The sequence below is a fragment of the Parasteatoda tepidariorum genome, chromosome 6 (assembly GCF_043381705.1).
Source record: "Parasteatoda tepidariorum isolate YZ-2023 chromosome 6, CAS_Ptep_4.0, whole genome shotgun sequence".
In the NCBI taxonomy this organism is placed as follows: domain Eukaryota; kingdom Metazoa; phylum Arthropoda; class Arachnida; order Araneae; family Theridiidae; genus Parasteatoda; species Parasteatoda tepidariorum.
In genome coordinates, this window is record NC_092209.1 from 11,112,796 (window position 1) to 11,118,818 (window position 6,023).

Sequence of the window (6,023 nt, forward strand, 5' to 3'; positions counted from 1 at the left end):
TTTTATTATAACGCTTCGAAACCCCGGGAGGAATTATGAATAACCATGTATATATATAAATATGTATATGAATCCCGAAATTATTTATGTCGTGGTAAACAGACCTATTTTAAAAGCATTTAATAAACAAAACAAAAAATAACATTAAATATATATTTTGCAACAGCAAGAAAAAAAATTTCCTGCTATGATTGAGCCAGAAATTCTTCAATAACCGTTGCCAGTTCATTCCAGAGTTTCTGAGGGATATTTTAGTACTTCTTAACAAAATTATATCTTGTATTCAAAAACTTAGCGGCCAAAAAAAACAAAAAAATTGGTTGTACGGATATTTTATTTCCACATTTTTATTAGATAGCAACTTGTAAAATGTCTTGCAGCCCAAAGTTACAATCAAAACCTTTCGCTCTTTTTAATTATAAACTATTCGCCACAACTTTTTTTCTTTTCTGGATTATAAAACAGTCACCATTATTGAAGTTATACTACCTCACTAACTTGGTATGCAGCAACAAATCATCTACAAGACTAACATGACAATGTAGAGAAAAAAAATTCAGATGCTTCTTACTTGATAAGGGATCAAACTTTAAGAAATGACTTAAATCTCCTAAAAACTCTCTCAATATATTGCTGCCATTTTTTCTAGTAAAGCTGTAAAATGCGACAAAGAAAATATTAACACTTTCATGTCCGGTGACATCAGCGTGTTGTCACGTGAAATCCAAATGTTAGCTGCCGGTGACAACACGTTAATGCCATGTCCAAGCCAAACGTTAGTGGTCGGTGACAACACATAGATGTAGCGCTTTGCAACCTGATATTCATGTGACATTTTGTCAAGGGACAATAGAGTACAGGGATGCCAACTGCTCCTCTTTCTGGAATAGTTTTCATAAAGTGGTAGCAAATTATATAGTAAAATTCGTTAAAGACAGATAGTTACGCCTACTTTTTAATGTAGTAACCAGTAGTTTGATGCTTTCACGCTGTATTTTATATCATACTTATAATTTTTGATATTTAGTGGTGAAAAAATTACTTAAAAGGAAAAATACTAAACTAAAAGTAACTTAAATTTCGCTACCACTGACTAAAGTTTCGCTGAGGTGGTTTTAACAAAAATAAACACCGCTTACATGGTAAACTTATCACTAAATATATGTGGACCGCATAGTGTTAATGACATATTTAGAAAAGAATTACTAACAGGAAAAAAAACATAACTCATTGTTGTGGTTCGAACGTCCTGATCTTATTGAGTCCGAGAAACCAAGTTTAGCCCGCCAGAGCTGGTATTGAGCAACAAGTGCAAAACTATATTAGTTGTGTTATACAAATTGTATGCTAGCATCCGCAAGCATTTGTTTAATTTCCTTCATGGATCAAACTAGTGGATAATTCAAGTATTGAGAAATTATTTATATATATAAATATATATTGAAGCTAAGAACTGGTAGCTATAAGTTAAATATTAAAATTATTTTTTCAAGTTCTGATAATTCTTCCGAACCAACATAATTGATATGCAGTGATGCTGTTCGGGTGTGCATCATAATAAAGGTTGCGCATCATACTTAAGAATTTAAAAATTTGGAAGACTAGTTGTATCTCATATAACAGTTATGTACTGTGCAACAAAAATTTGGATCATTGGCTTGAATACTTTTGATCGAAGGATAGGATCTTCGCGTTCTAGGATTCAATCTTAAAGACTCGAGGGGGTAATTTCAAATGTGCTATCATTTAGTGCAGACGATATTTTAAGTTTCGAAATCAGACAGCGCCATCGGCCGATTAGTTTTAGAGAAATTGATTTATGAAGAAGCCGTATTTTTAGAATATGATTTAAATTAAATTATTTCGAATCAAATGTATATTAAAAGAATTAAATATTAATTTTTCATTCCTAAAAAAAATAGTACCTTAGGGCTGCCAAATGTCAACCCATTTAGTAAAAATATATTCCAGTGGTAGATATGGATATGTTATAATGTATTAATTTTTATTCATTTAAATTTCGTTTTCACACCACAATAAATGATTTATAAATTCATATTTTACACTTTTTTTACACTTTCAAGAATGATTTTCCCCTGTGGCAGTAAAATGGAATTTAAGTTACAGTATTAGGCAGTAGCATACGCTGTATGTTGAGAAAAATTAAGTTGAGTTTCTCTTCGTTCGTTTAGCCCGTTTTGTCCCGACTTTATACATTGAAATGATACAAGAAGTGGTTTTATGGAAAAGGTGGTATAATATATTATCAAATTCTGAAAAAAGTTTTCCACCTCAATGAATGTCTTTGCATACCTGCCAACTTTCAATTCTTTCAAGGATGATTTTCTCTAGTGGTAGTAAAATGGAATTTAAATTACAATTTTAAGCAGAAACACACGTTGTATTTTGAGCGAACTTATTCGGACTACAATTACAGTATTTCATATTAGTATATATGTTTAAGTTTTTTAAAAATAGTGGTGGATCAAAAAGATTATAAATTAAGTTTATAAATGCAAAGAATATATAGAAAGCATGGATTTTACTGCCACTTTAAATATAGAAATAAAATTTTACGCCAAGTGCGTAAAAGTTGGCGGCTATGTCTTTGAAAAAAGGAACTGTCCTAAATATACGACGCTGCGCGTTAACCGGTTAAGTGGAACTGGGAGTCTGAGGCCTTACGGCCCTTTTCCCATTCATCCTGAAATTAAACTGAAAAACATGCATGACAAAATTAAAGTTGCTGAGGTTAAAGCAAAGCAATGCATATTAATATATATGATTACATTTTTAAAAAATAATGGTGGTCAAAAAAGATTATAAGTTTATAAATGCAAGGAACATTAGAAAGCATACATTTTACTACCACTTTAAATATAGAAATGAAATTTTACGCCAAATGAGTAAAAGTTGGCAGGTATGTATTTTGTTCCTTATCTCTTCACCAGATTACTTTAGTACTCTAGTCGTATATCAAGTACGTATATCAAATACCAATAGTCGTCAAAGGGCAAATTAGAGAGATGAAGGAGTCAGATGACCGCTGACAGGAACTTTACAACAGCATATATCCAGTCAAGTCCTGATCTCTTGTGGTGAAGCTGTTAGCTAAAGTACCAGAAACTACCTCTCTGAAAAATATTACGCAAAAAGCGTAATGGTTGGTAGGATTGGTACCAAAAATGCCAGGGTCATTATTTCGAACCTAAAACTATTTATTATATTTAGCATGCTTGGAAACATTTGAACTTTTTGCGAAACATTTTTCTTATTGTAAAAAATTTTTTTGGTTTAATATATCAGCACCATAACAAACGCATCATAAAATCACCAAGCTTTACTAGATTGAAATATGTCACAGCATCCACTTTAAATATGAAAATAAAATCCTTCGATTAAACACGAGTAGCAGCTGCGCAAACGAAAAATTCTGTTTCTTCGAATTGATGATAATAAAATATATGCGTTAAGAGGTTATAGTTTTTAAAAAATGAAAATAAAAAAATATATCTCCCACACTTTCAGAAAAGATGTAAAGAATTAATAGGAAGTACACGTGTCTTTTGCATTTTATATGAACATTTGTCTGAAATGCGCCACATCGAAAAAAGTATTTTATTAGAAAATTTATTAGAATGAGAAAAAAAGTCGTAAAAAATTTGAAGTTGAAATGATGAAAGCTTTTTAATCCATTCTAAGGTCGTGATAAGTGTGCTTACCACCAATTTCAAAAGCCGATGTCAAAGTATTTTACCATTTTTAATTTGGGATTCCAGTTGTTAAAATCTTCAGTTCTGATGAAATACGTTTAAATAAAATTGATGACCATATGCCAGTTTTAGAAAATATATTAAAAAGTTATACGTATAACTCCTTTTGCAGGTTTCAGCATTTATTAAATTGATTAAATTAAGAAACTAAGTTCCCTTATTAAAGTTCCTTAAAAAATTAAGGTGCTTTAGAGATTGTTTTGAGGTTTGCAGATCTCAAACAATACACCTGAGGTAAAAAAGGAGGTTATGTTTTGCACCAAAAATAACCTCATTAATTTCGATTTCAATTAACTCAATTTCAACCTCTTTTACATCTCACTAAATCAACCTCATATGTAGCTCAGAAATAATTTTAGTTTAGATCTGGTGAAATTATTCACATCTCAAATATATGTATTTGCTTGAAGTGTAGAAAAAATAGTCCGAAAACCTCAAAAACAACCTCCCGTAGCCAGTTACTTTAAAGTAGATTTTCCTCAACCTCAAAACAATCTCAAGTGTGAATAAAACAACTTCATACACTTAGATTATATATCTTGAGAGGTTGATGGTAGCTTTTAAAATCTACTTCAATTAAATTTCAAATCATCTTTTATACAAAACAACCTCATAACAACCTTCAAAGCAAACTAATATAAACTTCAGAAATACCATAAATAATAGTAAGATTTTTTTATTCCCAACTTTTTATAACATCTAATATGTGGTGGTAAGCATATTTATCATCAAAAAATGGCTATAAAATTCAAATTACTTTCATATAACACGCCAAACGAAATTATTTTACATCAATGTTAATTCCAAGAAGATTTTAATTTCCCCTGGCTAGAAAGACCCCTGACCCAATAAAGGGTTAAAGAAGATTTTACATATTTATTTGAGATTTGAAATGCTGCAAACAATTATTTTGCGAAGAATGTTTATTTACTGAAAGAAGAAAAAAAATAGTTATGTTACTATTTACAAGTTAAATTATTTAATGTTACAAGTTTTTCCTAAGTTAAAAAATAATAATATTATTAAAACTTCCATTGTTTTCATCAATGAACTGTTCATTTTTTCGTAAATAAGAAACAACCCTTTGTAGCCGTAATCAAAACTTAGAACAGCATTATCTTATAAAAAACTAACTAAATGCTGAATTGTTTCATTAATTTCTCTCCCTGTTTATAATCTTAATGGTAAGTACATACTTGTTTTTTCTTCTTTTTTAATCAAAACGTATCTAATATTACCCTGCATAGCCACGCTTAACTATAATAATAATAACTTATAATAATGAGCTACTTTAATAATAATAAAAAGTCATGACCTCTTAATTGAAAAATCTATTCGCCCTAAGCTAATAGCCGCCATTTAAAGGAAGCTGATAGTTAGAGTTAATAGTTTATGTTTTCGATGTGTGCCCACATTTATGATATAATGCATGATTCTTGATTTTGTAAGTTTAAACGAATTTTGAAAACCCAAATTACGTGCTAAAAAAATTTGATTTATTACTTATTCTGAAAGTGAAATTAATTTAACTATTTGTAGTCTTATTTCATCATACACCTTTTGATTTCAGTTTCTTTATGCAGGGAAAATTTTTGAGTGTTTTTGAAATGGGAAAACTGTTACATGTGTTGGACAAAATGCAACGGCTTGTTGACAAATGCATTTGACAACTAACTATCGATGGGTAATGTTATATAATACCTCTAACTGCAGTAGGAAATACTGAGAATATATAATGACTCGAACAGTTTAAATGACCGTTTTGGGATTTGAGGATTTTGTTGATTGGAAGTTTCCGGGCAAAGAAATAAAGGCTAATCTATGTATTTCCCACTATCAAAGTTCCTTGTTTCTACTTTTTTTCTTTTTAAAAAAAAATGAATAGGCCTTTTAAACGAACGCTAGGAAGAAATTGGTAAATCGCTCGAGAAGTAGACTTACATTAATTAATTATCACAAAAATTATTATTTTCTGAGATACCACATTAACAGAGATGCAGTCTTTATTTTATTTTGGCTTAATTGATATGTCTTCAACTTAATTTTTAAATTTTTTTAGAGTACTCCTTTCAATCTGTAATTACATTTATCTTAATTATTTTTACTTAAATTTAAGTGTAAATTCTAATTTAAAATGTGATTTTTATTCTAATTTAATTAAATTATCTAATCACAAGTTACTATGTACTTTTGCTAAATTGATTTAATCGTAAATAATGTATATAAGTATGTAAATATTTTATATATATA